At 38.4% G+C, this 12,274-nt stretch overlaps 1 protein-coding gene across 1 annotated transcript in view; it reads right to left on the bottom strand.

The window, feature by feature from the left end:
- The window catches only part of cdk18 (cyclin dependent kinase 18), a 58,421-nt gene extending 56,017 nt beyond the window's left edge, over nt 1–2,404 (bottom strand). Inside the window, exon 1 of the mRNA XM_038304370.1 lies at nt 2,386–2,404. The gene's annotated coding sequence lies outside the window, so the exon portion shown is untranslated. The remainder of the gene's footprint in view (nt 1–2,385) is intronic.
- Between the last annotated feature and the right edge of the window lie 9,870 nt (nt 2,405–12,274).

Here is a 12,274-nt window from a genome sequence, read left to right as displayed (position 1 = left end):
ATTCCCATGCTGCTCTGGACTAAGAGCTGGAAACCCAAAGCCAAGGTCTGCCCTCACGCTAGAAGTAAGATGCTGAAGCGGTTATTGGACTCTGCTGAACTAAACAGTCTCTGGACCCAACAGTTCCTCTCTCAAAGCTAAACCCGGACTCCTCAAGGTATAAACCTGAAACTCTCAAATCCAAATCCATCTGCGTCCAAGCTAACTGAACTGTCATCCTCAAAGACTCCAGTGAACCCGCGCCCAGGCCTGAACCAGTTCCTGTGTTTATTCCATGTGCTTGTGCTCAATAAAACTTGTTAAACTTTTCATCTGTTTCTGTGGTGTTCTGCATACTGGGCTTTTCTGAAACCCATCATGACACTTTCCTACTGACTGTCTCTCCTTGAATACTGGGTCCCTCTGTCCGCGTTTCACGACACTTTGTGGAAATGATGAAACAAGCAGATAAAAGGTTCAATGTGTGCAGAGGGATATATGTTAAAAAGAGAATCAGTGAGCGGAGAGGTTCTATTATTTACAGTTTTGACTAAAATTTGACCAAGACTAAAATTTATTTTCATCATTTAGACTAAGACTAAAACTAAATCAGGAAGGCAATGACTAAATATGACTAAGACTAAAGTTTATTTTTGTCATTGTGATGAAATTAATACTGGCGCTATCATCATTCATGTATGTGCGGCAAGTTTTGTGTTTGTAGGACTTTTGCACCTTGCTGCACTGGAGCATTTCTCAGTTGCTGCTTTTTTGTCTTTTGTCTCTTATTTTAGAGTTTGCTTTCCTCAAATTTGTATTTGCAAACTTTCTGTTATCTTTTCTTTCCTTTTTTGCTTTGCATTTACAAATATGTTGGGTGTTTTTTCTCCATGGCGACCGTAAGTTCAGAGTAAAATAGACCCTGAAACTAATTCACATCACATGTTAGTATTTACAGTTATAGTTGTAGGTTTAATTTCCAATACTGTTTAAAAAGGCAAATAAAACAACAATATGTTAAATTAGACATTAGCCAGTAAAACAACAGCGCACATATTTCCCTTTAACTTCACATTTTTGTATCTCTTCGTATTACAGAACCTAAATCTAAAGTGCATTTAGGTTTATGGCTGTGATGTAACAATATTTGATAAAGTATAGGCGATACACAGACTCGATCATCCTGTAATAAGGATATAAAAATCCCATGATGGAAAATAAATTCTTTCAGTTTCACCTCACAACAGCCACATTGTTTATAAAAGACTTAATCAAATCTAGGAGAGATGCTGATAAGAGCTGATCTTGCGTCACTGACAGCCTAGTTCACGGGTATGGAAGCTCTCCTCCTCACAGCTTCACCCATGCAGTCAGTTTTATTCACCCTTCAACATTTAAAGTTTAATCACAACATCCAGAAAGATTTCTGTCATAAATATCCATGTAAACAACATATTAATCCTTGATTTATATTCATCATATTGATGTTATCAGTAGTATACGGTGGCCCTGAACTGCAAACTGCAACTACATTAAGAAAAACAAAACTACATAAAGCAAAGCGCAACTCCGGTAGGTTCATGTAATTGTGTTTTCCTTAATGTAGTTGTGCTTTTAGATTTTGTAGTTGCAGTTTGCACCTCTGGGCCACCATAGTAGTAATACTATGGGTCAATAGTTAACGAGGAGATGGTCAGAATGAAAAAAAAACATCCACACACTCCTAGGATCATTTTGAGACGCGGATTTAGACGTTATGCATGAAGAACCTGGGATAACGGGGAAAAGCAACATGCAAACTTAACACGCCGCCTGGTTTCAAACACATTCCTGCTGTAACAAAACTATAACATCAAGTTAACATCAAACTGTAACATCAAGCTGAATTTTTGCATTTAGTCTCTGCACCAAAGTGGGAAACATTACAGTGTTTCCTTTAAATCTATCGTCCAGATCTAATAACAGAAACAGGCTGTTTGAGGCAGAAAACAGCATCATTTCTCTCCCCAGAGGAACTTTATTGAAGAATAGAAAATAATTCCACTTTATTCTCATTCCACTAGCAGGGTGAGGTTAAGGGTCTTTCTCAGGGACCCATAACGATCTAAACATACAATAAATATACAGGAGAAACAAACAACCATCGTTAAACTGCTGAAAACTGTGAATGTTTCTCTCTTATTTCCTCAGTCTCTGTGTTCCACCGTTTGGACGATCTGGATGGAGAAACATTCTGACCAAAGACGGTTCTCTATTAGTGACAATGTCAGTTAAAGTAAATCAACTTGCTGCTGTGAGGAGCTTCTGTCCTAGTTAACAGATTATTACTGACTAGAGTCATTTGCTGTTATAGAAAGACTCGAGGATTTTCCTCCTTGCTGTAATCGAATGTGTCAGAGAACTCACCGTGAAAGACAGCAACCAGATGTGGGTTAGAGCTGGACTCCTAACTGGTTAGGATGCAAGCGGATCTACATCTCTTACTTGACATTTCTGTAGCATGTTACCCAATGCGTGTAGCTGCAAGTGTGATGTCACATGCAGGCCTGCTTTGTGTCCTCAGGCTGTTGTAATGAGTGCTAATAAAGATGACCTTTTGTTCGCCTGCTTTTACATCCATGCTTCAGCAGACAACAAATGCAGCTCTGTGTTATCCGCTAAACGTCTATAAACAACAGATCTATGTTCCTCCGATGGACGAGGCTATCTGCATTTTCCCTCTTGTTTCTTATAACTGATCGTTTCTCTTTCTCTGAATGATCTAGAGAATAGATATAGAAAATCAGAGCTACGGACGTTTCACCTGTTAAAGAAAGACATTTATATTTTTGTCTGTTTTGTTTTTAAACTAATCAGCGGGTGAAGTCTGTTCACCCACTGATCTGCATGACAGTGGGATCCAAAGCCAACATAGGCCTGGACTTTCTCATTATTATTTTATGAGTTTATTCTATTCTTAATTAGGCCTTCGCAGCAAAGCGCTGCGGTTCTTTTGGCACTTTGAACGCATTTTACGGGGACTTCGCATATTCAAAAACTCACAAAAACGTGGCAGTAAATTGTCCCCCGCGTGAAATAGCCGGTCTATAATGGAATCCAAAATGGCCGCCCCAAAATTACGCCACAGCGCCCCCTAACGTGAGGTGGGGGAAACTGTCAGTCACAGAGATTTGAAATTTGGCACACAGGTAGATCTCCTCAAATCATGAAAATAAGTCTCTTGGAGGTATGCCCTAAAACCCACAGGAAGTCGGCCATTTTGGGTCAAAGTGCGATTTTTGGCCATTTTTCATTTTCGCTCATGTCGAACTTTAAGGATACGTTTCAAGAATTTCAAAATGGAATAACTTTTACAAAAAAAAATTCAAATCGAACCAAGTTTGGCGGTAAGGAGCACCTTTGGGTGTTTGACCATACTGGCTGGTCAAATGATGACATAATCTAAGCCCCGCCCCCTAAGGGAAGAAAGTCCCTTTTTTCCACTTGTGAGGGTCCCTTTCAGTCATTTTAAACACCAGCACCTTGAAACTTTGTCAGATGATAGAAAACATGTTGGTCTAACTTCGTTTAAAGCACAAAGATTTTGAGTTAAATGGCGTTGCCATGGTGACCTGGCAAAGTCAGGCGTTTCGCCGTGACCATACTTTTGGCTCTCATCTCCTCACAGATCCTTCAATCTGCACCAAAATCACTATGATGGAACTTGGTTCAAGCCCACACAAGAATCTAGGCCAATAATCGGTGGGCGTGGCTTACTTTCTCTACAGCGCCCCCTAGAAAAACTAAAACGACCAGCCCCAAGCCATGCAATTACATAGGATTATGAAATTTGGCACACATGTTAAACATACCAGGACCTACAAAAAAGCCTCCTGTAGCCATGGTCTAAACCCCACAGGAAGTCGGCCATTTTGGATTGAAGTAAGCGTCCAAAAAAACGCTCCATCATAAAAGGTCATTTTCATGCTAACCGGTTGTGCCTCATTGCTGGATCCAAGTTTATTATTCCAAGGTGGAGATTAAGGACTTCAGGTTACAGAACGGTAGTTTAGTCATGTTATGTGAAGGATTTTACAGGTTTCTTCTCAGTTCCTTTTAAACATCTCAGGTCAAGTTTTCACCAGAATAAGCTCTGTGAATAGCAAGCTAGCCCAACTACGGCGCATCATTACATAATAAAAGGCTTGTTGATGAGAGAGCCAAAGCAATAGCAGCAGTAACAGCTGGAGAGCTTGGAAAGCAGCAGCTGAGAGAAACACTTTGGAAATGCTCCTAAAATCACTGCAGAGCTTAACAACGGCCAAACTTTCCGTCTGTGGCTGTGGACTCGGGGGGCCCAGTCACTTAGCAAACAGCTTTTAGTGTCAGAACTGGCTGTTATTTTTCTGTCTGTTTGATCAAAAATAAACTTTTTCCTTCTGAAACTAGTGCCTGCCTGAGGTAGGGTTAATAAGGTCAGCTGTGAATGCACTTGCTACCCACCTGCAGGCATCCTTTGAAGCATGAACTCAAAATACAAGAGAAAATAATACTAGATTGGTGATTTTTTTATTTATTAATCTTAATGTTGGGATTATGACAATAAAACAGAATCCATTAAATTCATAATCTTCTCTTTAAACCACAAAGAACCGGTAGATGTTTTATTGGCCGCTCAGAGAGTGCTCGTATTTAATCACCAAGGATTTCTTTCTTTATCAAGGTAATTATAAGACATTTTAATATTTATTTAGTATAAAATTCGTATAGACTTTTAATTTTTTAATAGTTTTGTCAGATTAGAATCATTTCTGTGATCCTTGTGTTTGTTTTTATTTCAACAAACATGGAATAACAGTAATTTTGGCAAAACAAGCATCCGGTTTACAACTTAAAAAAATAGATCTTAAAAATATCTACAAGCGCTTCTTTAAAAATCATTATGTGAAAATTTAAAAAATTGCTTTTTAGATCCTAAAGTTGCATTTTATTTTTTTTAGTTTATCCTTTATTGGATTTTATCCAGTTATTAAGACGCTTTGGAAAGTCTGGAGCTCCTGGGGGATCCAGACCTCTGATCTAGAACAACGTTTATTAGATTGGCTGACTCAGAGTCTAAAACTAAATCTAACTGGGAATCTAAGGCATGATTTTACAATTTACATTCAAAGAAACGCACCACAATCAAAATGTGACTACACTGCAAAAAATCTAAATCTAGATAAGTCATTTTTCCTTAAAATAAGTGCATTTGTTCTTGAATTGAGGAGGTAAAAGAGACATTCTGCCAAATGGAAAAAGACAAGTTACAATTAAGACAATTAAGGGTAAATACACTAAATTAAGGACATTTTTAGTTATTTCTAGATCGTTCTTGCAGTGTATTTCAAATTTTTTTGCGAAGGAGAATCAGCAAAAAAATAAATAGAATAATAATAATGTGAATCACAATTTTCCAATAACTATTTCTACAACTTATTAAAAATCAGCCTCCTGCTGTCATTCCAGTTCAACCCTGTGTAGATCTATCACAGATAGATGCTAATGTGAAGCAGGAATGAGTGTGTTTTAAAATAAGCTCCTTTTCACTGCAGATTTAGTTTTCCTTTTTTTTTTTATTAAAAATAATAATAATAATAATAAAAAAAAAAAAAAAAAAAAAAAACAGATTTTGTTTCCTAGCATCTTTCTTTACAGCAGCTTGTGAATCAAATGTTTTTTTTTGGGTTTGTTTACCTCTGAGTTGCGTTCAGGGACAGAGCGAGGGCCATTGCAGAACATTACCATAACAGAGTTTTTAAGGGTCGCAGGATGATTCATAGGCTGCTTATATAAACACTATTGTTGAGCCTCAGCTCCAGCGTTTCAATGAAAGCAGATCTAAATGACAGTAAAGTCTACGGTCACCAACCGCTTCCTGTGGTAACGGTTACTGGGTTTCTATGGGAGACTCAAGTTTTAGATCATTTAAAAACGTCAGAGCTAGGGCTGCAACAACGAATCGATAAAAATCGATTTTTAAAAGCGTTGGCAACGAATTTCATCATCGATTAGCTGTGTCGCGGGATTAACGCGTCATCTGCCGCCGTCATCACATCCACTTGATTGAAACGGCAGCGAGCCAGCGCCGCAGGTGCGCAAACGCTGTTTTCAGAAGGCAGTAACGTCAACTGTTCTAACGCAAGCTACGTCTCAATTTGCAGAAGGCCTGAGCTTTGTAAGGCAAAAAAAGTCGTAACACACAACTTTAGTAAAAACAAATGAACATGGCACGGAAGCACCACTGTTATGATGCAGCACCTGAAAAGGAAACACGTTGGAGCCTTCGATGGCAGTTAAGAGAGCTGATCAGCAGGGTGAGCGGCCATGTTTGTTTGGTTTTAAAGTGGGGAAACGTTACGTTAGTTTCTCAGGTAGCTCATCTGATGCTTTCCTTACCGTGTTAGTAGGTTACAGACAGTGATAAGGTTGGCTACTTATTTTACTTTTAATTTCATTTGAATTAGCTTAAGCAGCGTTTATATTTACTTTATAAATAAATTAACTTGCAAATTATGAGGGCAAGGCTTTTAAAGTTTAAATCTTCTGGCAAAGATAAAGTAAAGAAGATCCTGCAATTGATGGAAGTAAAGCAGAATAAAATCCAGCAAGATCAGTAATATGTCAATTAATTATCTGCCACATTTCCATGTAAATATCTGTCTTTGGAGGATGTGTTTTTTAGCACCCCTAGTTCTCTCATTTTTATTCCAAATACAATTTATAATTTGAATCACAGGCTATTTTTATCTCTATGGTTCAGTATTTTCTCAAGCAGCAACTTTAACTGCTATACTTTCCTGTCTTAAAAGGCAGAACTCTTCTAGTCTAAAAAAACTCAGTTGTTGAAATGGGGGGGCCTATTGTTTGAACCCCTTAGGGGCTTTAAAAACAAAAATGTCTTTTTTGCGCTTTATGAAACAAAGTAGCCTATATTTTGTGGATGTACAGCTACATTTCTCATGTAAGTTTGCGTAGTTTTAACACAAACATTTATTTTTCATATAGCACCAGTACAGTTAATGAGCAACCTGTACTTGTGTGCTTGTTTGTTCTGTCTAAAATGTTTATTTTGGAATAGAGGTTAATATAAAAAATATTTTTTGTCCGATTCATCGATTAATCGAAAAAATAATCGATTTTTAAAATAATCGTTAGTTGCAGCCCAAGTCCGAGCAGTGTTGTTTTCCTCAACGTTGACGCTCCTTTTTTTCATGACGATAACAAAAACTGGATCTTTGATGATGAAAACATGACCAGCCATAGAGTTTTAGTCTAGGAAATGAGACTAAATAAAAATTAGCGGGTCGTCGGTCAGACATTTAAATGCATCTTTGCATTTAAATGTCACTGGTCATCACTGGTCAGATCCCTGATCTGACCAGTGATGACATGTTTATCCGCATGTCGTCATTCAACCGCTGGTTGTCTAGGTGGTGTCCTGAAAACAATGTGGGCTACATAAATAATTGGCAATCCTTTTGGGGAAAGCCTGGTCTGATTCGGAGAGACGGCATCCATCCCACTTTGGATGGTGCAGCTCTTCTTTCTAGGAATCTGGCCACATTTATTAGTCCTCCAAAACCCTGACCACCCAGGGTGCAGACCAGGAAGCAGAGTTGTAGTTTAACACACATCTCTGCAGCTTCTCTACTGTTACCCACTCTTTACTCCATCCAGACAGTGTCTTGCCCACGACCAAAATCTAATAAATTAGCAAAGATTCCCAAAGGAGTAAATCATGATAATCTAATTAAAATCAAAATAACTCCAATTGGGGAAAAAGTTAAAACAATTAAATGCGGTCTGTTTAACATAAGATCGCTTTCCTCTAAAAGTCTACTAGTTAATGACTTGATCTGTGATAATCACATTGACTTGTTTTGCCTTACAGAAACCTGGCTGCAGCAAGAGGATTATGTGAGCATAAATGAGGCAACTCCTTCAAGCTATTTAAATTTTCACATCCCCAGAAGTTCTGGGCGAGGAGGAGTAGCAACAATCTTCCAGTCTGACTTACTGATTACTCCCAAAACAGTTAATACCTACAACTCTTTTGAACATTTAACCCTTAATTTCCCTGATCCAAATTTCAAGGCAAGAAAACCTCTTCTTTTTGTAACTTTGTATCGTCCACCAGGTCCTTACTCTGAATTTTTAGATGAGTTTTCAGAGTTCCTTTCTGATTTGGTATTAAATACTGACAGGGTCATCATAGTGGGAGATTTTAACATCCATGCTGACATTGAAGGCGATAGCTTAAGAGCAGCCTTTAATGCTATCTTAGACACTATTGGCTTTGTTCAAAATGTGAATAGTCCCACACATTCTCATCTTCATACTTTGGATCTTGTGCTGACATACGGCATAGAATGTGAAGAAATAACAGTATTTCCTCACAACCCTGTCCTCTCTGACCACTTTCTAATAACCTTCAGGATTACTTTAACAGAGTTCTCCTCCCCCAAAAGAAGGTTCAATTTTAGTAGATCTTTATCAGATAGTGCAGTTATAAATTTTAAAGAATCTGCTTCACTTTCTCTCTCCTCTGTGTCGCTGAGCAGTGCTGCAGAGTGCAAAAGCTTAGCTTATTCCCCTTCACAGGTTGATGATTTTGTTGAGGGGGTTGCTAGTTCTCTGCGTATTGCCTTAGACAACGCTCCTTTGAAAATGAAAACAGTTAAAAATAGAAAGCTTGCTCCTTGGTTTAATGCAGAGCTGCGTACTTTGAAGCAAAATGCTAGGAAACTGGAGAGAAAATATCGCTCCACAGGCCTGCGAGAGTCCTTCCTAGTCTGGAAAAATGGTTTACTGCTGTATAAGAGGACCCTTTGTAAAGCAAGAGCAGCATACTTCTCCTCATTAATAGAGGAGAATAAGAATAATCCTAGATTTCTTTTTAATACAGTTGCCAAACTCACCCAGAGCCATAGCTCTGTTGAACCGTCCATTCCACCTGCTCTTAGCAGCAATGATTTTATGGGATTCTTTATAAATATCATAAGCACTCCTCTATCCGCGATTGTACCTGAGGTAGTCATGGAATCTGAACCGGGTTTAGACTGCTTTGATCCAGTTGAACTCTCTGAATTAGCAAAATTATTGTCTTCATCTAAGCCTTCAACTTGTATGTTAGATCCAGTTCCAACCAGGTTATTTAAGGAGGTATTCCCTTTGATCTCCTCCTCCATTTTAGATGTGATTAATCTATCTCTGTTACAGGGATATGTACCTAAAGCTTTTAAGATTGCTGTAATTAAACCTCTGCTTAAGAAACCGTCTCTTGACCCAGATGACTTGGTCAATTATAGACCTATATCCAATCTTCCTTTCTTATCCAAAATTCTTGAGAAAGTAGTTGCCAAACAAGTTTGCGATCACTTCCACCATAATGAACTTTTTGAAGAGTTTCAGTCTGGCTTTAGAGCTCATCATAGCACTGAAACAGCTCTGGTGAAAGTCACTAATGATATTCTCATGGCCTCAGATAATGGACTTGTATCTGTGCTCGTCCTGTTGGATCTCAGTGCTGCATTTGATACAGTTGATCATAATATTCTTTTAGAAAGACTTGAATATTTTGTTGGAATTAAAGGAACAGCACTAGACTGGTTTAAATCTTATCTATCTGATCGAATTCAGTTTGTTCACGTTAATGACAGATCTTCAACACGCTCAAAGGTTACCTGTGGAGTACCACAGGGATCAGTGCTAGGACCAATTCTCTTTACTTTATACATGCTCCCAATTGGTAGAATTATTAGACAGCATGGGATTAATTTCCACTGTTATGCTGATGATACCCAGCTATATCTGTCTATAATCCAGATGAAGCTAACCCATTACATAGATTACAGGCATGTCTGAAGACATAAAAACCTGGATGACTCTTAACTTTCTGCTTCTGAATGCAGACAAAACAGAAGTTATAGTCTTTGGACCAGAGTCTCTGAAAAAGAAGCTGATTAGTCAGTCACTTCATTTGGATGGGATTAAACTGATTTCAGATAATAAAGTAAAAAATCTTGGTGTTATTTTTGATCAGGACCTGTCATTTAAATCCCATATCAAAGAGGTTTCTAGAATTTCCTTCTTTCATCTGAGGAACATTGCAAAAATGAGCAATCTCCTGTCCAGGGGTGATGCTGAGAAACTAGTCCATGCATTTGTTACTTCAAGGCTGGACTATTGTAATTCTTTACTATCAGGAAGTCCACAAACTGTAGTTAAAAGCCTTCAGCTGATCCAAAATGCTGCAGCCAGAGTTCTAATGAAAATTAAAAAGAGAGATCATATCTCGCCTATCCTGGCTTCTCTTCATTGGCTTCCTGTTAAATCCAGAATAGAATTTAAAATCCTCCTTCTCACATATAAAGCCTTAAATGGCCAAGCTCCATCTGATATCAGAGATCTGATTGTTCCTTATGTTCCTAACAGAGCACTTCGCTCTCAATCTGCAGGTTTACTAGTGGTTCCTAGAATTTCTAAAAGTAGAATGGGAGGCAGATCTTTTAGTTATCAGGCTCCTCTCCTGTGGAACCAACTACCAGTTTTAGTCCGTGAGGCAGACACCCTGTCTACTTTTAAGGCTAGGCTTAAAACTTTCCTTTTTGATAAAGCTTCTAGTTAGAGTGGCTCAGGTTATCCTGAGCTATCTCTATAGTTATGCTGCTATAGGCTTAGACTTTTGGAGGACATAGGGACCCCCATTTCATCATTCTGCTTCATTCTCTCTCTGTTCTCCTATTCTGCAGAATCTGTTAGTTCAATCTCTAACCTTCTGCTCTCTCTGCTTTTCCTCAGAGTAGCTTTGCCTCGTCTGTTCCTGTTTGGCTGTGACGTCATCCTGGAAAAAAACATCAGCTGTGCTGCTTCTATCAACACCCTTGTTAATAGATGTTGGAGATCGGCCTGTTTTCCAGTGTGGTCCTGTTTCTCTGACCGTGACTGAGTGGATGTGCTCTCTTCGTCCTCTGGCATGGGAGCTGCCTTGGAGCTCGTCTGCCTGGCTGTGTGTTTCCTGGACGGGGCCGCCTTTTACAGCTGCTTTTTGTATCTCTGCTTCTGTCTCCTTGAACCCCAGTCGGCCTCAGCAGATGGCCGCTCACACTGAGCCTGGTTCTGCTGGAGGTTTCTTCCTGTTAAAAGGGAGTTTTTCCTCTCCACTGTCGCTACAAGCATGCTTAGTGTGGGGGATTGTATTTGAGTCAATGAGTCGATGCAATCAACTGGTTTTCCTTAGATAGAAAACTTTGTATCAATTTGACTGTATGATCTGGTTGAACTGTTAAGTGCCTTGAGATGACATGTGTTGTGAATTTGGCGCTATATAAATAAACTGAATTGAATTGAATCTTTGCGCTGCTTAGCTCAGAGTCAGTTTGCTCTCAGCAGTACGGCTCTTCCTGCTCTCGCTACTTAATAAACTATAAGTGGCTGATCCTCCTCTGAGAGCATAAAATAAAGATTTTATTCCTTCCAGCTCACAGGAAATTATGCTAAAAATTCTTTAATTTCTACCAAAATGAATCCCTAAATTATATCCAAAGCAAATATTTCATTGCATTCTGTTTATTTTTGGATATAGATCCAGATGAAAAGGTTCATAGATATTTGAATATTTCTCTCTCATTGTTCTCGTTTCTGTTTAAATATGATGTACATGTTTCCTTGTTTTGTCAATAAAACATTTTCTCTTTTTCTTTTAAATGTTTCAACATATTTAGCATATTCATTAACTTTAGGTCTGGGTTGCCATGGCGTTACAAGGCATTTATGGAGGTTCTCTCTGTTTTTGTTTTCTATCAAACCCTGTGAATTTAAATCTACTTTGAGGAGCAGGAACCCAGGGGGAAATCCTCAGAAATAAAGTTTTTGTTTTTGTTCTTTGCTTTTTGTTTAATGCAGAATTCATAGCAGATCAGGAAGTGTTTTTAAAGTTTTAGTCGGCTAAAACAGAGTAAAACTATCACAAATCATAATGAGAAAAATTAGATTAAAACTAATAATAGTTTTCATCCCGAAGACTAAGACTAAATCCAAGATGGCTGCCAGAAACACCACTGCATCTAAGAGACACTTTCTGCCAATAGTAAAATAAAAGCTGATGATTATAATTCCAAAAAAGTAAAACAAAAAAATAAATAAAATACATAAAAATCCACTGGAGTTTGAAGACGTTTCTCTTCCATCCAGGAAGCTTTTTTATTCCAAATGTCAGAAATAGCGTTTAGTTCCAGGTTTTATCCAGCAGCCCAACAAAGCCTGGTTTTAGTTT

This window comes from Cyprinodon tularosa, unplaced genomic scaffold, assembly GCF_016077235.1.
Source record: "Cyprinodon tularosa strain WSP-4 unplaced genomic scaffold, ASM1607723v1 ctg1141, whole genome shotgun sequence".
Taxonomy (NCBI): domain Eukaryota; kingdom Metazoa; phylum Chordata; class Actinopteri; order Cyprinodontiformes; family Cyprinodontidae; genus Cyprinodon; species Cyprinodon tularosa.
The sequence above is the reverse complement of the archived record's forward strand: the minus strand, read 5'-3'. Positions and strand labels throughout refer to the sequence as shown.